This window comes from Aulonocara sp. 'chitande type north' Nkhata Bay, linkage group LG3 (genome assembly GCF_057382095.1).
Source record: "Aulonocara sp. 'chitande type north' Nkhata Bay isolate Kocher_YH1m ecotype deep benthic linkage group LG3, A_spYH_male_GT1.1, whole genome shotgun sequence".
Classification (NCBI taxonomy): domain Eukaryota; kingdom Metazoa; phylum Chordata; class Actinopteri; order Cichliformes; family Cichlidae; genus Aulonocara; species Aulonocara sp. 'chitande type north' Nkhata Bay.
The window spans coordinates 12,481,474-12,507,558 of NC_141346.1; the positions used below are offsets into that span (position 1 = coordinate 12,481,474).

General features: G+C 42.3%; 1 protein-coding gene and 1 pseudogene across 2 annotated transcripts in view; one reads left to right on the forward strand and one right to left on the reverse strand.

Annotated features, from left to right (window-relative positions):
- The window catches only part of LOC147334006 (uncharacterized), a 31,193-nt gene extending 12,548 nt beyond the window's left edge, over nt 1–18,645 (reverse strand). Inside the window, exons 1-2 of one of the 2 annotated variants that reach the window (XR_015128404.1) lie at nt 18,392–18,645; nt 7,482–8,169 (exon numbers count right to left, since the gene is read on the reverse strand). The gene's annotated coding sequence lies outside the window, so the exon portion shown is untranslated. Of the gene's footprint in view, nt 1–7,481; nt 8,170–18,391 lie in introns of those variants that run through there. The other variant, XM_086286517.1, reaches the window with a different exon arrangement.
- On the forward strand, nt 6,209–6,817 carry LOC147334007 (uncharacterized; annotated as a pseudogene).
- Nucleotides 18,646–26,085: the final 7,440 nt, after the last annotated feature.

The window sequence follows — 26,085 nt, forward strand, 5'->3', positions numbered from 1 at the left end:
TGTCCCGGGCTCTGTGGGGCCGGGGGGCGCTGCTGCACTGGGCCCCGGTCTGGATGGGCCTGGGCCCCCTTTTCCCTGGCGGGTCGCGGAGTGTGGGAGTGCCTACTGGGGTCAGCGGGGGAGCTGGCCCCAGGGAGGGGTCACTGCCCCTCCCTTCCTTCCCTCCCCATCTCCAGCTGCCTCCCTCCTCCCGCTCCACCACAACCACCCACACATGCAGGGCCCTGGAGTAGGGGTATGTCACCAGGATGCAGAGGAGGCTACCCCCCCCCCCCCCCCTGTCCCCTTCTGGCTGCCTCTGCCTCAATTTTATCCCACAACTTAGACATTCACATTACTCACACCCTCATTACACATACATATAGGATCTTGGGGGTGGGCACAATACACGGAGTCCAAGTTACCATCAGGGTGTACACCTCACCCCTGGCATCGTTGCCCACCTCTCAATTTTAAATACATGTAGACATTGAGGGCTAACAGGAGGGACTATGCACTTACCTGCTGCTCTCTGGCAGGTAGCTCTATGCCCTCCTGGGTTTTAATTGCACCTTAGAACACACATGCGTCAACACTACTATGAGCGGGTGGAGGGAGGTTTGGAGTCTTCTCTCACCCCCGTTCTCTGCGGCCTGCTGGAGCGGGGGGGGCTAGGAGGAGTTGGCCGTCCGGCTGCGGTCTGGGGTGTGGGGCCTCCTTGCTGCTGCGGAGTCGGGGCGGTCTGCCCCTTTCACATCGCAGGGAAAAGGGTAACACCACCTGGGTCTGGGTGCAGTTCCCCCCTCCAGGGGCAGGGGTACCTAGACCCGGTTTGTAGAGTACGCTTGGGGAGTGTGATCGCGTATACAGTGTCTCTTTATATTTGTCTCCACGTCGGTTGAGTGTGAAGTGCACATGAGAGCATGAGGGTGGGAATGGATGTTTGTGTCTGTGTGTGCCTGTATGTTTGTATTTATATGTCAGGTTGGGTATCAGACGCCACCTCTCTGGGGACATCTCGGGCCTTCCAAGGTTTGGAGGCCTATCTCCACCCACCACCACTTCCCCTGCCGGTGGCGGACTCCCTCAGGTGTCGGTGCGTTGGTGGTTCTTTGTATCTGGGGGTGGGCGTCCGGGTACACACCGGCTCACTCCTTGGGGCTCGCTCGGGCCATTTCGGAGGTGGGGTGCCCCCGGCCTCTCGGCCTGGGGCTCGGTCACTCAGGCACAGCTGGCTGCCGGCGGAGCCCACGGGCGCATCACTGCAACTCCCCCTGGCTTCTGCTCCGCGGCTGCTGAATGAGCCCTCATCTGGGACTCTCCTTAGCTCTTACTGGGACAGTGGCGCAGCGGCCCCTCTGTGGGTCTTCCTTGGTCTCTTGTGTTCTGGGGGCCTCTGGATGTCTGGAGTTTTGATCGCCTCCATACCCGCTTGATCCCATAAAGGACAGGGCTGTGGCTCCCCACACTCCCTAGCAGATCATTACATGGAGAAACCTTTGGAATGCAAGCATGCTGATCCACACAGGTATGCACACAGGTGTACACATGGGTATTCACAGACGCGGACTAAAGCTTTCTTGGCTGCTGCCTCAAAGCACACTGTGCGCTGTCTATCTTGCATGCTGAACAATATCGTCTATTATTTAGTAACTATTGATATCTATGACTAGCTAGTTTATTGTGATGGTGCCTTTTTTTTCTATTATTATGTTGCTCTTTGTTGTTTGCTGTCTCCTCTGTTTGTTTGTTTTTCTCCATACAGGTGACCCAGGAGTTTTTTTTGTTGTTTGTTTTTTTTTCTCTCTTCCCCCCCTTCTCACCATCTCTTCTCCCCTTTGGTTTTCTTTCTTTCTCTCCCCCTCTTTCTTTCATTCTTTCCCCCTGTCCTATAAAAAAATAAATAAAAAATAAAAAAAAGATGACAAAGGATGAACTGAAGCTCCGCCATCACGTGATGTCACATGCTGCTGTTTCTGATGTCACTTAAGAAAAAAAAAAAAAAAAAAAAAAAGAAAACTGAGATTTTCCGTTTTCGTTTTAAAAAATAATCCCGTCCACACATAAAGGCAGAAATGAAGGAAAACGCTGCTATGAACATGCCAAAGCAGCAGGTGGAGCTAGATTCCTAACCGTGCAGAAATGTTGGCCAATCAGAAGTCTAGAAGCCTCGGTGGGAAAAAGTAAACAAAGCTGGGGCATAGAAGCAGAACCGAGTCGTATGTGTGGAGGGACGGTAACTGTGTGTATATGTAAGCATTTAAACACTGCAGAGAGTACAATTAACAGTATTGTAGAAATTCATTTCACCAGAACAATAACGTGGCGCACAGTGTGACGTCAAAAAATGCGCACACCTTTGACGCTGCGTTTTCTCCGTTTTTCTAGTCCACACGTAAATGCAAAAATGGAGTTTTCAAAAATCTTTGTTTTCAGTGACCAAAAACGCCGTTTACGTGTGGACGAAAGGTGCAAACGCATAGAAAAATCTGCGTTTTCAAAAATACCCGGGTACGTGTGGACGTAGCCTGAGCATGCACCAGTTTATTGTATTTCCAGACTTGCTTTCGGCACAATTTACAGTGCACGCTACTCTGTTTTTGTCAGACTTGAAATAGCCGAAATACCTTCACACTACAGAACTTCTATGGCTCTTCCATTCGACAATCTCTCCGGCATTGGAACCATCATCTGTTTTCTCTTCGGTCACGCTCGGTTGATTTTTCTAGTCGGCACACTCATTTTCTCCATTACCCGAGCGAGCGGTACGGTGGCTGGCTGCTTCCCAAACAAATACACATGTTGGCTTGGCACTTGTGCTGTACGTAACAAGTCACGGGACGTGACGCTGCGGCTGTGATTGGCTGTGATCTATATCTATAAATAATATATATATCAAAACTCTTTTTACAAATCCTGCTGGAATACGTCAGGTTACAGCTGCAGTCAAAGCGAGATGGAAATAATTGAACAAGCAAGCGAGCGCTCAGCTTCTCTCAGCATGCTGAGCTAATGATTAGTTGGTGTTTTTCTGCAAACAGTCTCTCACTCTGTAAACTGTGAACACACTTCCCTGATTTCACAGATTTTTATGGTAGCGACCTTTTGGAGACTTTTACTTCCAGGTGAAGAATCGGACGTCTGTATTTGCGCTGGAAGAAAATAAAATACAGGTGCATCTGGAGATCATCCTATAGGGCTTTGGAGCGTGATGTCATGTGGGTGGGCGTGGAAAGGATTTTGGCCCGATCCGCCATTTTGGAGTCTAGCGCAAGTGAAAAGGGAGCGAAGTCACACACAACAGCCATGGTTCGTATTTGCTGTGTGGTCGGCTGCAATGTTCGATCACACAACCGGCAAGAGAATAAGCTTGAAAATGGTTTATCTTTTCATTCTTTCCCAACCTGGAAGCAACACGAGGCAGCTCGTGTATCGATGTTACCAAATGAAGGTGTCTAGCCTGGAGAGCAGCTGTGAGACGAGCTGACGTGCAGTTCTATTCCATCTCCAAATATCTGTTGGTGCTCCAGACATTTTCATTCCGGTAAGTTCTAAATATGTTCATATAATCTTTATAGCCTATTAGTTTTATTTTCTATGCCAGGGGTGCTCACACTTTTTCCGCATGTGAGCTACTTATAAAATGACCAAGTCAACATGATCTACCCACTACAAAAATCCAAAACATATACTTATTTATAAATATATTGAGGATTCTTTATATCTACAATGTATATACATGCATAACCGCAATATCCAATATTTCACAACACAATTAACAATGTAAATTTTTTGTCATTACCTGAGTTTACTCTGATGACTTGCACTGAATTGAATCAGCCAGGGATGCATAGTCCGGACAGTAGCTGCTGACGGCCAGCCTCAAACACACTTCCAAATGTTCATCAGTCATGGTGGAACGGTACTTGGACTTAATGATGTTCATGTGGGAAAATGATGACTCACATAAATAAGTGGAGCCGAATAATGCAGTCAAAGAGGCAGCACATTTCCTCATGTTGGGGTACTTTACTTCTGTGAGTAAGTTCCAGAACTGTCCATGATCTCTGGACTTCAGCTCAATGTCGGCTTGTAGTGTCAAAATCTCATCTTCCACTCCAGAAGAGTTCAGGTGAAATAGTTTTGCAATTTTTGATGCGAGTGAATCGACATCAGCATCTTCCCGAAAAGGATAGCACATGAAGGTAGCGACTGGCTTGAAAGAAAAGTCTTGAAAGCGTTTGTCAAACTCTGACAGACAATTGTCAATCTGCTCTGTGTAGCGTGCACTGTCAAGTTGCAAACAGGCCATCCCCTGCATCTCCAGCTCTGACGCCAGGTTTTGAAAGTTTATCAAATCATGGCGCTGCAGCTTTAAAGAGAGATGTTGCATCTTTCGTTTGAAAGCATTAACTGAGCTGATCATGTTGATCACTGTTTTGTCTTTTCCTTGCAGCTGTAGATTAAGGTCATTCAACATGTTTGTCAGATCGGTTAAAAATGCCAAGTCTAACAGCCACTGACCGTCATTAAGTTGCATGTATTCTGCTTGTCCAGCTACACGGAAAAACTCCTTAATCTCCGGACAGAGCTCTCGAAATCTTTGCAGGAATTTCCCTCGACTAAGCCACCTCACGTCAGTGTGTAGCAACAACTCAGAGTGGTCGCAGTCAGCCTTCTCCAGATGTGCACGAAATAACCGTCTTTGAAGAGATCTGGCGCGAATAGAACAGGCGATCTTCGTTGCAACTGTGTCACTCACGTCCGTAGATTCGTCCAACTGCAGTGAGAAACACTGGCAATCTCCGATGTCCTTCCAAAGTTGCTGGGTTAAATCCTCCGCCATGGCTTCACAGCGCCGTGTAACTGTACTTCTTCACAGCTGGAGAGCTTTGATCGAAGATGTTATTTCTGCCTTATTTTTAAAGTCTCGGAACAATGAGTCAGCTGCTTCAACGAATGCCTCTTTTACCATCTCTCCATCTTGAAAAGACTTCTTGTTTTTAACGATGATGTGACTCACCCGGAACGATGCTTCGGTGGCGGCTTTCGCTTTTGAAGTTTGTTGTGTGAAAAATGACTGCTGTCCGGACAACTGGGATTTTAGTTCCTTCACCTTTTTCTTTCTTAGCTCGCTTTTCGGCGGGAATGTAGTGTCGTATTTTCCGTGAACAGTTCGAAAATGCCGCTCCACATTTCCCTTCTTTGGCATTGCGATGGCAGCCTGGCAGATGAGGCAAACGCACTTCGAAAATGACATCGTGAAAAAAAAGTCTTCCTCCCATTCCGTATGAAAGTGATACGTTTTTGTCTTCTTACTTGGTCCAGCTCCCTCACTCATTTTTAACCCTTTCTTAGGTTTAGAAAAAACCGAGAGCTAAAAATTGGAGTTAACTCGCTGACTAGCTTGTCAGTTTTACTACACTTCGCGCACATGCGCAGCGACCTAAGCGTCAGAAAAAAATCCGATGTCATCTGACTGGCTTCCCTGTATCAATCAAGTGACAGGATGGATGATAGGCTGGCATCTATTTTTTTAATGCCATGCGATCTACCAATACTACCTTTGCGATCGACTGGTCGATCGCGATCGACGTATTGAGCACCCCTGTTCTATGCGCTCTGAGCTCATAGCAAATTACAACAAACATTCTACTGAGTGATTTTGCAGAACTACCTTCTATTTATAGAGTTGCTAATTATTTGGCATTATTGCAGCAAACCAGCCTATTAAATGGATGAATCACATCGTGACTGGGTTCCAGTGCTACACAAGGGACCTGCTTCAAACATACCACCATGCCAATCAGATTACTTCTTCCATGTGAGGGTGAAGAGGTGACCCTTCTGAATAAGATGGTGAAGGTTTGCTGCGTTTTGGTGAACAGTGTGATAATAAAACCAGGGAAAAATGAAACCTGCTCCTGTTAAATACTCTTAAGTCTTGTGCTGTTAAAATTGCTGTATTTTTTCAAAAGATACAGTAAATAAAGTAATGTTAGTAGTGAGTGATATCATGTAAACACGTGATTTTGTGTAAACATTTTGTCATTTGTAAACTATAAAATCATTTTTCTTCTTTGGCTCTCAGCGAAGGCGGTCGCACTTTTCTCCTCTCCTCCTCACCCTTATCTTCCCTGCTTAGCCTCTATGTCCTTGTCTGTTTCGTGTGCATTACTTTCCCTGGAATAGACTCACACGGTCGTTCTCTAAAACCTAAAAGAGAATTATGGATTTGATTAACTGGTCTCTGAATGCTATTGACACCCTTTTCTCAACGAGAAGTCTGGGCTCGGGAGAGCCCGAGTGCCCTGGAGGGACTTTCCCTGCCGGATATACGATGGACGGGTGGCAGAACTGGAGAGTCATGTGTCTGGCGGGACTGTCGATCGAGGACGCTGAAGATATCTATCTATTCGGAACCATGATAACAGGGTTCGTGCTGATCGGAGTTGGCTTGGCCCTGGTTTATCGGAGAAATAACAGAGCGGAACCGGCTGTTCAAACCCCCCTAAGGCTGCCCGCTGGAATTGAAGAGATGAGATGAGGCGCAACCTCTCACAACGAACATAATATGGTCAACACCTTGGAGATGCTTACAGCTGCTGTGAAGGCTCAAAGCAACAACATTGAGCGTATGGGGGGATACATCAGAGAGAGGCCTGCTCAAAATGAGACCCTTGAGCGACAGTTGGACGACATCACGGAACGGATCACTGCAGCTTTGAGGTCTCAGAATCAAAAGAATGGCAACACCATGGAACAGAAGTTTGATACCATCATGGGGAGGATCGTGGTTCTCCAACGGGAGATCGAGAGGCCAGTGTCGGAGTGTTAGGGCAGCCAAAAATTCTCCTGGGCTGCTCGCATGGAAATTTACAAAATCAACATTGAGATTGCGGACCCCCATAACGGCGCCACCTGCAGGCCCAAGGCTGGAGCCGAACAATCACTCCCTGATAACGACTGTGTTACGGCTATTCTTCCCATCCCATGCAAGGACACCTGGATTGGCTGGAAGACTATTTACTTAGCCTGATAGGCCGAAGGACACTGTCTCAGCTAAACTATGGACACGCACACACACACACTTACACTGATAAGCACTCACTCATCCCCCCTCCCTTTCCAACGCCTTCGATGCTTGTGCCCTACCGGGGAAGATAGCAGTCAACTGGACCAGCACAGATGCTGCAGGACCGGATGCGCTGTCTACACCGGCTCTCTCTTACCCTTTACCCGCCCCTGTTGCTTGTCTCGTGTTTCTATGGTGTATTGATAGTCATGTGCTTTTGTGCTGAGGTGTTTTTTCTGTTCTCAAACTGTTCTCCCACTAGGAGCTCAGTCTGAGTGGAGTTTTTTTTCTCCTCCTCTTACCTCATGTAGTGTATTTTCGTTGTTTTTTCCTATCAGCCTACCTTTCTGACATGTCTGCCCAATGTGATGTTTGTGTAAAGTTGGTCAGAAGGTTCCTTTGTGAGTGCGCATGCGCCATTAGCGTGCTGCCTGCTGTAACCCCTAATTTCCCTCAGGATGAATAAAGTATTCTGATTCTGATAAATGCCATGGATTCTACACTGTAACTGATGTGATGTTCTATAAGGTGGTTTCAATAAAATAAAAAAAAGAGGCAAAAATTAGTTTGTTTCTTTATTCAACTTTTGAACAGTGGGACTCAGTCAGTATATATTCAGTAAATGCAAATTATTTACACGGCAGTGCACTACAGGCATAAATCTAGACCCCTAGATAAAACATTATGGGTCATTCCCACAACCCACAGCTTTACTGTGTTCCAGCAAAGTATCCAATAGCAGTGACAACTCCTCCACAGTAGCAGGTGGGATTTTTCTGTTTTGAGGACGGCTCCTTTTACCTGTCACTACAGATGTTCTGTTTATGTTTTGATCAAGAGCCTTTTTTTGGGCAGCTGAAGAGGAGAAGTCTATCTTATGGCCAACCTCTGGTCATATTACCCAGCAAAACCCAGTATGCAGGTTAATCTGTAACAGTCATTGTGCTGTAGATCAACACTGTTGCTTCTACATTAAACAGAAGAGCAGCGACATCGCTGCAGGTCTCTGCGACTCCGGCCATACAGGTGCAGTGGGCGACTTCAACCTTCCCTGTGATGCTCACAGTGACCCATGGCTGCGATGCTGGTTCATTCAGTCTTTGAGAGTGCAGGACCTGAAACACACACAGACAAAGTTCATTTAAAGACAAGAACTAATGAGCCAAGGCCGACGTAAATGTGTTTAATCTACTTTATCATAAATGTAACAAAGTGTTTAGAAAGTTAGCACAAACATGTGATTTTTCATTTCTTTATGTGTCCATCTATAGAACGCTGCATGTTATAGTGTAAATCTGCCTGTTCTCTGTCAGAAACCTGCCAGCAGAAAATGAACCTAAAGTATGTAATGCAAGGATGTCATCACTTTAGAGATGGAGAAAGCATAAAGTGACAATTATGAATCACTTAATATGATAAGGAGATTCTGCAGGTCATTGATCAAAGTATAAAACTAAAATAAAATGTATTTTTAGTGACACAGGATACAAACATGGAAGCAAGATGTGTAATTAGGATTATTTATAATAAATATGAATAGTGCAATTTCTTTAACCATAAAGAATAACAATCCTTCAGGACAATGTCACATCAATGCACTGAACTCACTATGTTATCCATCTAACAGCCTCCACATGTTCTCACTGTAATTTCCCCTCATGAATGAATTTATGCTGCACTAATGTGAATGTTTGCAGGGAAATCAAACGCGTTTCACTCGCAGTACTCGAGCTGACTTACCTTTGTTTGAATGACGACTTGTACGCGCTGATTCCACAGACAAGGTCCGAAAATATGTCAGGCTACGTCAGTAGCGGTTGGTCTTCAGGGTTTCTACTCCACGGCCGTATTTCATACGGGTCCACATTTCCAATGCACACTATTTTCTGCAAGTACCGCCACTTCGCCTCTGGACGCAATCGGTCTCTATACAGTCCATTCTCTTTTGAGCTGCTTTTAAGCATCTTTCTTGTAGTCGTCGTTCCAACACAGTGTGTTTGTTTTGATTCGTAGACCCCGAAAACGACGCTGCGCTCCCACAATGCTTTGTGGCGTGACGTCAACTCCAAAGCCCTATGAAGTCCTATTCTACAGGCTGATTGCCCTTGTCACTACCCGATCCGTACCGGAAACCCGATCGGTACCCCGCATGCGCAAATCTTACGTCACTTCCTCTCTTTGCCAACATTGCGACATTCAATATGTTTGAATGATATGGTTAGCGCCCAGTTAGCTCCTAGCATTTCTCAGCAGCTCTGCCTCCTTTTCGACTACCAGGACATTTAAACAATGAATAATCCGTATCCGCAACAAATTTTTGCTTTTCTCCTCAACAGAAAGCGTTCCCCGATTGAACAACAGCGCCGTAAAATAAGAAGAATGGTGCCTAATGACAGAGTTAATAATACAGACTTTATAATATGTCACGCGAAGATTCAGCAGCCAGATGAAGTGTTTACTGGCAATTGACAGTGATAGCGGACATTATCATCACTTTTCCAACAATCCTCTCCACACCGACAAGCATAAACACACTCGATTATCACTAAATCAAATTTAACACACGTTTGTAATGACGCTAATTCAGTTTACAATAGGGTTCATTCGCTCAGTCAGCAGGTGGCGGTGTCCTCGTACACTGGGGAGTACACTGCCATTAAACGAACAGAAGAAGAAGAAAACCCCTGCACATGTGCGGTACGGATCGGGTAGACCCGATCTGTCACTATCTTTTAATTTTTTTATTTTTGTCTACATTATATTAAATGTTTCATTATCGGAAACATGTTAAGAGATACTTGTTATTTTTAACATCTTAACAGATACTCTGACCTGTAACTATCGTAAAATGCTTCAACCGGAAGTAGACACCTTTCGCACATGCGGGGTACCGATCGGGTTTCCGGTACGGATCGGGTAGTGACAAGAGCACCTGGCTGCAGCCACTGTGGAGCTCCACAGTAACCGGATACACGTGACCTCCACACTAACCGGAAACACGTGACCTCCACACTAGCCGTAAACACGCATGGATACCGTGGAAGTCATGCAAGTTGATCGCAAAGGTTGGTTAAGTCTTTATGAAACACTTTTTTTGCGTTACAAAAACATTCCTCCTTATTTTAATGTTTTTTCATCGTGCTCCATGGCAGAGAAACACACAGATATGCTTTTTCCTGGGCCTGGTTTAAGTAAGAGAGCTGGATTAACGGCTTCTGTGGGCGAGAAGAAGCAAAAAACACATTTTGCATTAGAGTATGATTTATTGTTGGCGTCAGAGATGCAAAATAACGAATACTTCAATACTGTACTTAAGTAGAATTTTCTGGTATCTTTACTTTACTGCTGTACTTTTTTGTGCCTACTGTATACTTCTTTATACTTCTACTTCTCACATTTTAGCACGCGTATCTGTACTTTGTAATGCGTACATTTGTAAATCAGCCCCCCGCACGCGTGCTTTGGACGCAAGATTACTTCAATATTTTGTACATAAATTATATTTTAGACCCTGTACTTCTTACTTCGACTTGACTAAAAAGTCGAGTCAGTGCTTTTTAAACAGAGGTATCTAAACTGTTAGCGTCAACACTGTAAATTTCATCACAAACAGATTTATATATTTATCAATACTTCTATTCGTCATTCTTTTCTGTACAGCTTTTTTATTGCCCAGATTTTAGTTAGCCCCTGTTCAATTGACTGTTATATGTCAATAGAAACATGTCTCACAAATTAAAGTGTCTTGTAAAATATTTGTGGGTTTTTTTCAAGAATTTTCTTCCCAAATCTATTACATGCCAACTGTAAATTGTTATTTCTGCTAAAACCTTAACTTAAATGTGTATATGGTGTTTATCTGTTTCTCTCTCTGTTTTAGATGCACATATCAATCCGGAATTCGGGCTTAAAGCCAGAATTGCAGGAATGCAACACGTGTTGCAGAGGACTCTTTCACTGCCCTCTGTGCCCCACTTTCAGCCCTACTGTCAGGGCAAAGATTGAGGAGCATCTAAGTGTGCATATAAAAAAATGCTTTGCCTTTCAAAGGTATGTTTGTATTAAATATACTTTATAGTTATAAATATGCACTTTTTTTAAGCACTTCTGCAGTATCTTTGTTGACATAAAAGTTGCTGTTGATATTGTACAGTTCAGTGCATTCATCTGCAACCAAAATAGTGTTTTTATAAAATATATTTTTATTTACTTTTCACCACTTTTCTTGACATAACTTTTGTGATCCATACCATTTTGCTTTCATTATTGAGGTTGGCTTGGATGTTTTTGTTAACATGTACAATCTGATTGTTAGACAAATTGATTGCATTCTATACAACTACATTTAAATTACATCTGTTTGTTTGTTTGTTTTTTCTCTTACAGATAAAATGATATGCCGGTGCAGGCTGGCTTGCAGGACAACAGGACACTTTCACCGCCCTGTCTGTAAGATTACAATCATACGGCGTGGGGATATGGCAAGGCATATATTGTCTTGTCAGCATTCTTCAGTGCCAAGTCAGCCACCATTATCAGGACTGCTCCCCGCTGAACTCTCCGAGGAGACCCATATTCCTCCGGCAGTACTCTTCGAGGAGCCCCGTCTCCCCCCCCCCCCCAAGGTTTTGTCTTCGGTATCTGAACCATTTTCTGAGTCTTTGTTAGAACATTCATATGCTCCACCCTCTGTGTTCAATAAAACTGCAGCTGATGGAAAGTCCATGAAAATGACATGCCCTCACTGTGGCCTTACTCTTCGTAGCTCTGGCAAGCTATTTGCACACTGGAGAGAGGAAGCCAAAGCTGTGCTTGAAGGACAACACGTGCCAATTTTCAGACTGAAAAAGCGCAAGTTCCAGGAAGTCAGTCAGGTCAGTATTCACTTTAAACAGTAGTGTAATTACATGGTTAGTGACATTTGAATAACTGTTGTAGCGACTTCCACAGTCGCTACAGGCCGGGGCTGGAGCCTGCCTATTTGCCTGACGCGCTGTCAACTTTACGCAATAATGCGAGAGATGGAATTGTTTGCTTGTTTATTAAAGTACTTTGAGAGTTTACAGAGTAATATCATCAGCTCCTGATTCAGACTCTTACAACGTCACAGGCTCTAATAAACGAAGCGAAACATGTAGTGCAGCGGTCAACAAAAATTACGGCTACCGAGCCCTCCTCTCTGTCAAAATCAAAACCCATGAATGACAGACTGACAACGCCCATTTATGTCACCGCTAGCACCCACGTGACTCCCATAACAACCAAACAAATAAAAACCCAGTGATCATCAAAATTCAATACATTCAATTATGGCTCCTACAACTGTTAAAAAACTGTTCTGCAACAGAGAAATAACTGTTTTCATCCCCATTTGCCTGACACAGGAGCCAGCAGTTGTTGAAGATCTGTGTCCTGCTGTGCAGTGGGTTGTCCAAAATAAGGCACTTTTCCGTGGACATGTAACAATGCCAAAATATCTGTCCTTAAATCAAGGGGACCAGCAGAGGGTCTTAAGAGACATGTCAGAGGAAGAAGACACTGGAGCAAGGGACTTGTTCCTCGTTGTTTTTCAGTTTGCAGAGGACATGGAGCTCTTTTTGAAAGCATGTGCTGATGAGCAGGGGCTAAGGGTCAGTGCTATGACATGTAATGGACAAATGAAGGCACTGGCTGTGTTTGTTTGTTTGTTTAATATGTTGTTGCTTTTTTGTTTTGTTTTTTACGTAGTACAAAATTCAAATTAAACTTATTTCAAAATGTTGTTCACTTTATTCTGTGTCCATACTTATAATAAAGGATTACAGTGTAACAGCATTAAATGTAACAGCATTTTTTTTGAAGTTGTAATTTCAAAATAAAAAGCTTATTGTTGATATTAACAGTAAAGAATTGTAATCAATAATATTTTTATACATTTTAAACATTAACACTGGGCTCTATCCTGGCCAATTGTGGACACTTCACTTATTCTTTTTTTTGACTACTGGGCCCTATTTCAGGAAGCCGGTTTAGAAAACTCAGAGTGAAAAAAGATACGCAGGGTTGAGTAACCCCGAACTGTCCAACTCGGAATATTCGGTTTCAGAAAGGCTGATAACAAGTAGTTCAATCAACGCGGAGTTGCTTTAACCCCAAGTGAAGCGCGCGGATGAGGATACATAAAGCCCTGATAAGCGGAGCACAGATTAAGCGAGTCACCATGGAGACGGAGGGAAAGAAGGCGCGGTCAATGTATTTCACAGCGCTTGAGGCCGAAATTCTGATGGCAGCATATGCCGATAACATGCAAATTCCGCGGAAAAAAGTAACACAGCCACAGCTGCAAAAGAAAGGGAGCATGCATGGCAAAACATAGCCGACAGAGTCAATGCGTGAGTGTTAATATAAACATTGATCTAGGGATTTCCACCCATTTAACACGTTATTTTATCATATGTTATTTTATTTGTTATTTTATACATTTTATTTTGTGACGTGATGTGAGCGCAGGTGCAACCCAACAGGCCCCAAACGTGCCTGGCAGCAAGTAAAAATGAAATATAAAAATATAGTCCAAACAGGTAAGGTGTAATTGTATTATGAGCCATAGTGCTTGGTCTGTTTGTCCCACGTAAATCAATTGCAGTTAGAGGCTACATTAATTTTCTTTCTGTAAGCACTTTTTGAAATTATCTGAGCACATTACAAGTACACATTTGCTTACTCTGTATGCTCAAATGTGGCCCGTTATAGCCAACAGAAAAAAAGCGGAGGCCCGAAAAACAGGTGGGGGTCCTCCACCACCACCACTCACAGAGGCTGAGCAGTTGGCCCTCAGCCAAAACAGTGGGCGCCCTGTGGCCGAAGGCATCTCTGCGGGGACATCCTCTGAGTCAATAACCCCGCAAGACACAAGTGCCTACATAAGAGGTAAATTCAAAATAATACATGATGTGCATACATCCTTTCTTCACAGTCACCTTTGCAGTGCTGCTCATTCATTTGATAAACTCTTTACCATAATGAATTATTTTGTAGTGAAGTTATTTTCCTACTGATTTTGCCTTCCCTCAGTCTTGGTTGTCTTTGAGAGCATAATGACAATGAAGTGTAAGGTGATTGGTATGTTTGTTAATTGCCATTTGGTCCCTTGTAAGTTATAAGTGACCTGTATAAACCTCATATTCTATCAGTTGATGGTGGTGGTGTACTGCATCTGGTGCAGCCTCCTGTTGAGCCAGACCAACATGCAGTTGTGAGTAATACTCCACAGATTATATGAGTTTACAGTAGAACAGCAATGTTGTTAATTTCCTTACTACAGGAAAATAATGAAGAAACATTGACAGCTGTTACAGAGGAGGAAGCAACAGAGACACTTTATGAGGTTTACATCTTTTAATACTTTGTGTACAGGAAACACAGGCGACCAATAAAGCCAGTTGAACAAAAAATCTGTTTTTCCGTCTTTCAACATGTTGAGGTGATGGGTCAAAAGAAATGATTGTGACATATGGTGTCTCTGACTGCGCTTCCATCTTGTATGTCCGTGGGAGGGTCAGGATGTTCATGGTTTGGATCACTGCTGATGTTTGGTTCAGAAGGACAGTGTTCTCCTCTAATTGTGGCAATGTTGTGAAGAATCACACATGCAACAATAATGTCACATGCCCTTTCTGGGGTGACCCTGAGTCTTTGCAGGCACTGGAACCGGGCCTTAAGCATTCCGATAGTCATTTCAATTCTGGCTCTTGTCCTGCAATTAGCCAGATTATATCGCTGCTGTGGGCCCGGTTCAGGGTCAGGGTAAGGGGTAAGCAAATAGGGTAAACATGGATACCCCCTATCACCAAGCAAGTAGCCAGTGAACTCTCCTAAGACAGAAGGATACACTTCAGTTCAAATGTCCCTGAAGCAATTGGTCTTTATATATTTTAAAGTATTCTCAACTCACCATGTCCAAATTTTGTGCTCAGTGTACATTCACGGAATATTTGTGAGTCATGAACAGAGCCTGGCCACTTGGCTTCCACATTTGTGATAATGTTGGCAGCATCACATATGATCTTCACAGTGCAGAGAACACAAATTAGCATCCATCACCATGATGAAATAATTTGTTAGTTTGAAATGCTACAGGGAACTATGTACCTGTACATTAATGCTGTGGAAAGACTTCCTGTTCACATAGTCTCCTTCATTTACTAAAGGAGCAATGATTGGAATGTGAGTGCCATCTGTACAGCCAATCACGCCTGGGAACCGTGAAAATAAATGTAAAATTTAAGTAGTAGTTCAAATATCACCACATCATAAATTAAGTTTTGGTCATCCTGATACCTGCAATTTTGTGGAATCCCTCTTTGATGAATCTTGTGGGTCTATGACCGGGTAACACCACAGATGAGTGCAGGAGACGTTTCAGTGCAACTGTAACATTCCTGACTGCCCGACAGACGGTAGCCTTGGAAACGTGCTCAGCGTCACCAATATTATACAGAAAGCTCCCGTTTGCAAAAAACCGAAGTGCAATACAAATAATATGTACAGAACTGAGAGGATGTCCGCGATGTGTCACATGCGTAATATATGGCCTGAGGATGTTATTCAAATAACTTATAGATTGTGCTGAGAAACGGTAACGTTCGCACAGAAAATCATCAGGAAATGATAAAATGTCCAAACGCGCTCTAATCACTCTCTCCCGGCGGAGAGCTCTGCGGAGGATTTGGGCTTCATGATCTACTGGCTCTTCAAGGAAGGGACACGCCATGTCCGACACTTCCTACTGTCAGGTTTCCGACAAAGGGGCGGAGACAGTCAGGGTTAGTTGAAGTAAACCTGCTAGGGGGCAGGTTAGCTTCACGGCGTGTGTCGTCATAGTGACTCACTCAGGCTTCAGCTGAACTCGCTTTGTGAAACCGAAAACCCAGAGTTTTCGTTAACTCAGGGTATACTTACTCAGTTTTTCCACTAAACCGGCTTCCTGAAACAGGGCCCTGCACTGCAGTGGACCAAAACAATGACACGGGTTTGATCTTAAGGATCTAATAGTTGTGTGTGTTGTGCATGACATTGCCACACAAATATGTATTTGCAAGATAGAGTAGAATAAATTATGACGCATGAAATATTACATAGGCTGCAGTGAATTTCTGTTGATGCAGCCTATTGAGCTTTAAGTTTCCCAGTCAAACTTAGCTTTGACGCACCTGCTAACAACACTTTTACTCTTTTACATTTCATAACAAGACACCATAGCCAAAATATTAACAAAATATATATTATTAAAAAATTCAAAGCTGCAGCACATACAGCAACAAACATCGTTAGTAAATGTGTCCTGGAGTTTATGCAGGTGCAGAAAGTGCTGCTGCTGTAAGTAAGCCTAACAGCTTACAGATCACTTATTTTTCTGGAAAGATGGTAGGAAAGGCATCACTGCTCATTTCTACAGTCTCCCAGATCTTGGAATACAATCCCTTTGTACCATGAAACCACTTCGCAGTACTATGAGTCCACTAAAACCTATAAAGAGAGTGATCCTGGAAGAAATGGGGCACACACTAGTGACCTCAACAATTGCAAGACAGCCTTTTCCCCGATGCTCAGATGGGGAATAAAAGGAAGTTTCATGAAAACATTAGGACTTTATCACCGTTTTATCTGAAAAGTTAATGGTAATATATAACCTAATTGGCTATAAAGAGTAAAAAATTTAGATACAATTTTGATTTTGATGAAAAGGACTGGTGCTATTTTAAAGAGTCACGTCGGTAAAAGTAGATAAATGTTTTAAGAAACATTTTATAGCATTTTGTGAACATACACAAAAAGTGGCCATTTTTGGCAACAAACAAGCTGAGAGAGTTTTATATTTTTGGCTCTCCTTGAACAAAAATAATAGTGCATAATAATCAATGTTGATGTTAATCAATTAGATGTCCCAGACTCTACTATTAATAATACAGCAGTCCCTCGTTTATCGCTGGTGTTACGTTCTAAAAATAACCCGCGGTAGGTGAAATCCATGAAGTAGCCAACTTTATTTTTTACAATTATTACAGATGTTAAGACTGTAAAACCCCTCACTACATGCTTTATACACTTTTCTCAGACAGGCATGAACATTGTCACACTTTTCTCTTTTGTTTAAACACTCTTAGAGTTCAAACCTTCGTAGAAACATAAGTCCAGTATTATGGAATGAAACCTAAAGGTGCATTTGAGGGTGCAAAACGTTTCGTCGGCATTGTTGTGTTTGTTTGGGAGAAAACTTCCAAACATACAGTACAGCACTTCAGAGTTACACTGCTAGCATCAAAGATTTATGTAAATTCGACAAGCTAAACGCATTCTGTACTGTACAGCAGGAGTCCCCAACCTTTTTGCGCCACAGACCACTTTAATGTCAGACAATATTTTCAGGGAACGACCTTTAAGGTGTCGCGGATAAATACAACAAAAGAATAAAAAAAAGAAACTGTGGTATTTTGTAAATGTAATAATAAACGTGACTTGAGCTGTGCGCCAATAACAATGACAGTGACATCCTCCTCTCTGCTTCTTAACGCTATCTGGTCGCTATGGTAACGCGTAAATAGTTCTTTCAAAATAAGACACACAACTACAACCATACATTTCACACCGGAGGATCAACTCTCGCGGAACGGTACCAAAAGACTCACGGACCGGGACCGGTCCGTGGGCCTATTAGGGACCGCTCCTGTACAGGAGACACTGGACTAGATTGATTGACAATGATCTACAGCAATCAGAACGCACAACGCGATGTACTGTAAAAAAATAAATAAATCAGCGAAACAGCAAGTGTCACTTTTGGCCACGAACAATTTAGGGGATGGTGAATTTTTTTGAACAAACCCAGAGTGTTAAAACCCCCCACTTAAAAACATTTTTATTTCTCAGCAGCATCAATAGTGACAAAAACGCAATTTAGTTTTCGATGTCAAAGTCGATTTAACCGAAGTTACGTGTTTCCGGTTATTGTGGAGGTCACGTGTTTCCGGTTACTGTGGAGGTCACGTGTTTCCGGTTACTGTGGAGCTCCACAGTGGCTGCAGCCAGACCCTTCTCGGTAGTGACAGCCCTCCCCCACGCTTGTACCCGTGGCTTCCTGTCCTGAGGGTTGGCTCTTCTCCTGCCCTGCACCCTTTGTTCATATTCAAAGACTATTTTTCTGTATGTATTCTTACCCCATAGCAACCGCCAGATTATAATGTTGCAGACAATCACAAACTCTACAGTCTGTCTAACTCCAGTGTATACCAAGCAATCTATTATTCTTAACAGCAACAACATAAACTGAACCCACATTAAAGTTGGCTCGGTGATTACCTTTATATGAGCCCACAAACCGAGAGAAACTCCGTGATGAAGCTGAAAGTCTTAAGAAACAGATCAGGGAGCAGAGACCCACGTGGTTCACGCTGATCTCGGCTACGATCCAGGACACAAGGGTGTGCAGATCGATGCAGAAATTAATCCCAACGTTGGCAGTGGTATATGTTCCTGTAAGTTTACTACTTTACTCCCGTTTCATGAAAAAGCAGCTCTCTCTGCTCGACTCCTCTCCTGCACACACACTTTGCTCCGCCTCCTTTTCCGGCTCTGCTGTGATTTGTTGCTGTGCGGTCACGTGACTAAGCAGACCAACGTAACCATGTGGGGTGTTATTTCAAATGTAGCGCCTATCTCCTTTTCCTAAACTCTTTTTCTTGCCCTCGTTGGAAACGTCATCGTGGGAAGGAGATTTGCTAAGGACTCAGGGAAAGAGAGGACCGGTGCTGAGAATTGGAACAGCCTTAGGCTGTATCCCAATTCAGGTTCTGCAGCCCTAAAGTACGCAGCCTTAACGGTCCACAAGGGCCTCGTACTCAAAGACCGCTAAGGCCGGAAGTGCGAGGCTTGTGAAATGCCGGTCGATCTCCGTCGCGCTGCCCAGGTTGCCTAGCAACCATGATACTAACCGCTGGAAACGTTTCATACAGCTTTGTTTGAGAGAAATGAAGGAGAACATATTTTGTTCATTTGTTCGTTTGTTTCTACACGAGCTTTGTGTGATTTAATAAGTATCTGAGGCTGAGACCACATGACTGTAAAACATGATTGTTGGGCTTCATTTCTGTACTGAACAGTCATTTTAAGATTAGCTAGTAAATAACAATTATGTTGTTCATGAGACTAAAGTCAGTGTAAATATAATATGGCCAATATTATAGTTATTATATTAATCATTATTAGTTATTACAGCAGTGAACTTGAACAATTCACGTAAACAATTCACTTTTATTGTCACATCACATGTGCAGGTACACTGGTACAGTATGGAAGAAATATAGTATCATCAGAATTCAAGTATTTTTAGACATTGAATTTATGACACTGATTTTTTATCCTCCAAATTTCCCTGCAAAAATATTCACCTGCAAAAATTCACCTGCAAAAATTCACCTGAAAAAAATTCACCTGCAAAAAATTCATCTGCAAAAATTCACCTGAAAAAAATTCACCTGCAAAAATTCGCCTGCAAAAATTCAACTGCAAAAGTGATGAACTTTAATGACCCAAGCCAGAGCAATCAGCACCAGATCGAGTCGAGTGGCTCTCAGCCAATTAAATTACGCTGTTTGATCACATGACACCGTTAGCCAGCAGTGTGTCTCCTAAAAGAGAGCTGTTTAAAGGTGAGTGATTAAGTTTTTCTCCTAAATAGAGATCATTACAGAACGCCTAGTCCTATTTAAAATCCCATTTATTTTTATTATTTTTTTTATCATCTACTCGAACTAAGGAAAACGTTTGACTAACTCAAAGACAATTTCCACGCCTCCCCTGCCTGTCTGCAGAGGCAGTTTTGAATTTAGGAGCAGCAAGATGGAAGCGGCAAACCCTGGCGATTCTCCGGTAAGTATATTGTTATTTATCTTCAAGTTTGTCTTTTGAAACGTTAATGTTATTTAAATCCGTTGCTCACGTATAAAGTACACAGACGGGGTCTTTGCTCAACTCGTCTGAGGCGTGTCTCACTAAGCGCTACATGCTAGCATCCTGCTAACCGAGCTACCATTTACATGCTGTGCTTTAGAAAATAGGATACTCGTTAAAAAAATACTCCGCAGATATTGATAGATAGACGAACACTGCAAATATAATGTTGGAAACGAGAACGGCCTTTGGTGAAGGGGTAAAATACACCATGAATAAAGCCATATAGTGAATTGGCTGCCATGGTTGCAGAACAGCCTGATTTAATGACAAGAATGGGGAAGAGTGAGGTGAAGTGAACCAAAGCCACAAAACACAGTCAGAAGAGGCGGCAAAAGGGCAGTGATCTGTCCGTCAGTATGAAGTTGGTGTGTGCTTTGGTGAACAAAAACTCCAGACCGGTAGCAGGAAGATGGGAGACTCGTGTTTCACTGGAATAGTGGTGAATTAAAACATCCTTTGTTGGGGACATTTCGGTGTAAATGCATCCATACAGGTGAGACAGAGGCAGACCAGACAGTGAAGAAAACAAGGCAAACATTAGAAATATTAAAACGGAAATATAGGATTAATATAACATACAATTTGGGAAAATGTAAGGAACGCAATGTAAATGATATTGTAAAGTCATTAAAACAGCATACTCTGATTAAAAGAAACATGTAATTGGGTAGGATAATAATGTTAAAAAAACATGTACAAGATGGGTATGTATACTTGTAGCCAGAATTTAACAACTATAAAGTTGTAGCATGTCAGTACCTTACCCCATCCATTATATCCACACTTTCAGAAAAGGATATGGTCAATATCTTTACAAATACTATCTAAACTTAAACTGGATATTCCCTCTGCTTCTTCTGCTTCTCGTATACACCCTCAGGGTTTGTGATCAGCCAGCGGCTGATATGATCATTAATCCTGTAAAATATTCTTTCGGTTTATGAATCTGTTTGCATGGATTTCTTAATCCGTTTCCACTGTTAGCAGAAGTTGTGCATGCAGTTTTGGTGTGCTGCTCTCCAAGACTACAAGCTGCGTTAAAGTTGGAAGTAACTGGCCGATGTTCCACTGTTAAAAGACCATCTGTTCATCAAGAAATGACCAGGTGAAAAAGTCATAAACTAAACACTCTGCATGAGCATGGAATTTAGGATGCAACTTTATATCTTACCTGCTCTACACTCAGGGCTTGAATTACAACAGCAGTCAATCACATAAAAAATTATACTTTTGGTAGTTCTGTGTCTCTGTCTCTCTCCTCCAAACCCAGATGGCTGCTGGTACTGAACCGGGTTCTGGTTCTGCTGGAGTTTTTCCTCTGCACTGTCACTTCATGCTGCTCAGTGTGAGGGATTGTTGCGGTTGAGTCCATATGTCCTGCGAACAACTGCTGGGCAATGACACCATGCAATCTTCTGGGATTCCTTGGATAGAAAACCTGTGAACTGCACTTGTCCTTGGTCTTCACAGCTCACCTTTTTACTGTTTATTGAATCAAAATGCTCCAGTGACATGGATTCTACACTGTAACTGATGTGATGTTCTATGAAGTGGTTTTAATAAAAAAAAAAAGGCAAAAATTAGTTTGTTTCTTTATTTAATTTTTGAACAGCGATACTCATTCAGTAAATGCAAATTATTTACACGGCAGTACACTATAGGCATAAATCTAGACCCCTAGATAAAACATGATGGCATTATAGCAGTGACAACTCCTCCACAGTAGCAGGTGGGATTTTTCTGTTTTGAGGACGGCTCCTTTTACCTGTCACTACAGATGGTCTGTTTATGTTTTGATTGAGAGCCTTTTTTTGGGCAGCTGAAGAGGAGAAGTCCATCTTATGGCCAACCTCTGGCTGTATCTTGGTCATATTACCCAGCAAAACCCAGTATGCAGGTTCATCTGTAACAGTCCTTGTGCCACGGATCAACACTGTTGCTTCTACATTAAACAGAAGAGCAGTGACGTGGGTGCAGGTCTCCGTGACTCCGGCCTTACAGCTGCAGCGGGCGGCTTCAACCTTCCCTGTGATGCTCACAGTGACCCATGGCTGCAATGCAGGTTCATTCAGTCTTTGAGAGTGCAGGACCTGAAACACACACAAAGTTCTTGTCTTTAAATGAACTATGAGCCAAGGCTGACATAAATGTTTTATCTACTTAATCATAAATGTAACAGTGTTTAGAAAGTTAGCACATACATGTAATTTTTCATTTCTTTATGTGTCCATTGCTGCAGGTTATAGTGTAAATCTGCCTGTTCTGTCAGAAACCTGCCTGCAGAAAATGAACCTAAAGTATGTAATGCAAGGATGTAATCACTTTCAAAATGGAGAAAGCATAAAGTGACAATTATGAATCACCTTATATGATAAGGAGATTCTGCAGGTCATTAATCAATGTATAAAACTAAAATAAAATGTATTTTTAGTGACACAAGATACAAATATGGAAGCAAGATGTATAATCGCTCAGTTTGGGGAAATTGTGGGTAGCCTGCAAGGGCCTCAACTTCTCCATACCCACAATGTGCAACAAATGGGCACAGCTGATCTTCAACAGTGGAACATCGGCCAGTTACTTCCAACTTTAACACAGCTTGTAGTCTTGGAGAGCAGCACACCAAAACTGCATGCACAACTTCTGCTAACAGTGGAAACGGATTAAGAAATCCATGCAAACAGATTCATAAACCGAAAGAATATTATTTTACAGGATTAATGATCATATCAGCCGCTGGCTGATCACAAACCCTGAGGGTGTATACGAGAAGCAGAAGAAGCAGAGGGAATATCCCATTTAAGTTTAGATAGTATTTGTAAAGATATTGACCATATCCTTTTCTGAAAGTGTGGATATAATGGATGGGGTAAGGTACTGACATGCTACAACTTTATAGTTGTTAAATTCTGGCTACAAGTATACATACCCATCTTGTACATGTTTTTTTAACATTATTATCCTACCCAATTACATGTTTCTTTTAATCAGAGTATGCTGTTTTAATGACTTTACAATATCATTTACATTGCGTTCCTTACATTTTCCCAAATTGTATGTTATATTAATCCTATATTTCCGTTTTAATATTTCTAATGTTTGCCTTGTTTTCTTCACTGTCTGGTCTGCCTCTGTCTCACCTGTATGGATGCATTTACACCGAAATGTCCCCAACAAAGGATGTTTTAATTCACCACTATTCCAGTGAAACACGAGTCTCCCATCTTCCTGCTACCGGTCTGGAGTTTTTGTTCACCAAAGCACACACCAACTTCATACTGACGGACAGATCACTGCCCTTTTGCCGCCTCTTCTGACTGTGTTTTGTGGCTTTGGTTCACTTCACCTCACTCTTCCCCATTCTTGTCATTAAATCAGGCTGTTCTGCAACCATGACAGCCAATTCACTATATGGCTTTATTCATGGTGTATTTTACCCCTTCACCAAAGGCCGTTCTCGTTTCCAACATTATATTTGCAGTGTTCGTCTATCTATCAATATCTGCGGAGTATTTTTTTAACGAGTATCCTATTTTCTAAAGCACAGCATGTAAATGGTAGCTCGGTTAGCAGGATGCTAGCATGTAGCGCTTAGTGAGACACGCCTCAGACGAGTTGAGCAAAGACCCCGTCTGTGTACTTTATACGTGAGCAACGGATTTAAATAACATTAACGTTTCAAAAGACAAACTTGAAGATAAATAACAATATACTTACCGGAGAATCGCCAGGGTTTGCCGCTTCCATCTTGCTGCTCCTAAATTCAAAACTGCCTCTGCAGACAGGCAGGGGAGGCGTGGAAATTGTCTTTGAGTTAGTCAAACGTTTTCCTTAGTTCGAGTAGATGATAAAAAAATAAAAAAATAAATAAATAGGATTTTAAGTAGGACTAGGCATTCTGTAATGATCTCTATTTAGGAGAAAAACTTAATCACTCACCTTTAAACAGCTCTCTTTTAGGAGACACACTGCTGGCTAACGGTGTCATGTGATCAAACAGCGTAATTTAATTGGCTGAGAGCCACTTGACTCGATCTGGTGCTGATTGCTCTGGCTTGGGTCATTAAAGTTCATCACTTTTGCAGTTGAATTTTTGCAGGCGAATTTTTGCAGGTGAATTTTTTTCAGGTGAATTTTTGCAGGTGAATTTTTTGCAGGTGAATTTTTGCAGGTGAATATTTTTGCAGGGAAATTTGGAGGATACAAATTCAGTGTCATAAATTCAATGTCTAAAAATACTTGAATTCTGATGATACTATATTTCTTCCATAGTACAGCACATGTGAGTGAACTCTGTGTCAAACACTGAGCTTCAGTAAAGATTCAAGTTTCAGTTATTTATATTTCCCATCACCATAAATCTTCACTCAAAGACAAGAATCTTTTACAGTGTATAAATATGTATAGATGTATTATATGTACGAGACAAATAATGTTCATTTGTTGGCATTACTAAATTTGGCTCAATGCTTACATATATGTGCAAAATGAAAATGTACGAGCTGTGATAACTGTTTCTGATAGAATGAAGAGTAGACTGATATATTAAATATTCCTTTATTGGATGAGGAAATCAGACCATGTCATAACTGCTTTAAGTCATACAGAATAGATATCAGAGCCTTAAACATGCTGACTTCTGCTAAATGGGTCAAACTGGGCAGAAAGTCTACAAACACATAACATCCTTATAGAATATGATGTAACATTATAGAAAACCCACAAAACGCTACGTCCAGATGAACAGATTCAACTTTCGGAGATTTACTTTGCTGGATGATTGAGAATGCATCAAGACGAAATATTGTTTGGTCTGGGTCTAAACAGAGTGCATTGAGTGCATAGCTGGATTGGCCATCGGGCATACCGGGCATTTGCTGGCCGCTGGCGATATTTTGTTTTTATGGGCCGATGGATTTTTTTTTTTTTTAGGAAGGGTATAGATAATGAAAGGTGTTGGATTGGTCAATTGGTCATGATCGACTCTTGGCTGGACCAATTACAGCCGAGGAGGCCGGATGCACCCTCCCCCTTGTTTAGCAATCACGTGATTTTCGCGCATTGCATGCCAGGAACTCGTGGCAAAACAATCCAAGTACCGCATCAAATGCAAGCGTTTGCAGCGCCGCAAAATGTTCATTCTCCGGTTCCAATACCTTCTTGTTTTTTCTTTGCCGCACAAAAAAGGAATGTACAAAACAAAAGGAGAACAATGCCGGTCCGTACAAAGACAGACTCGACGAAAAGACAAAGAAAAGATACGAGGAAAAAATCAAAGGAGTGAAAGTGTCAGACCCTTACGAGCACACAGAGGGACAAAAGACATTAGCGTGCTGCCCAACTTTCACCACGCTCAGATTTATAATTACACGGTTCTTGGAGTGAGTGCATACACTCATGAAGTTTAGTAACTTCAGGTCACTGCAACAAGCCCAGGTACAGTTTACCGACGGATGGGTGCAGGACCTTGAAATGCACCGTGTAGAACGAAAGACCATCGTACGAACAAAGGTAAGTTTACCAGTCTCACAAATCGTCGTCATAAATACACATTCGTTAACCGTTTATTAATATAACCTTTGAGCTCAACGGTAATTAATTAGTAGTGGAAATAATTTCTGGTAGCATTACAGAAATGTAGCAGTGACAATAATATTGTATGTTGTAATCGCACTGGACAATTAGTGATACAAAACAACTGTTTTCTCCTGTGAATAAAAGTATATGTTTTTGTCAATGTACCATGGTAATAACAGAAACGAAACGCAATATTGTGTCAGGAAAATTCACTATTTATGCACAATAAACAAAGGAGCATAGCGCCACAATTTCTGTTCAGCGCCAGACTTGCTTGTAACCTATATCACCAATTATGTTAAGAAAAATGATGCATTAACTACAACAAAACTCTGACCTTTGTGGGAATGCTTGGAGCAGACTAACATGTGAGCTGGAGTGTTCTGGGACGTTATATTTGGTATATCCAGACCATCCGTCGGCTCTTACTTCGGAAACATGGCTTAAAAATGTCTCTTCAACGA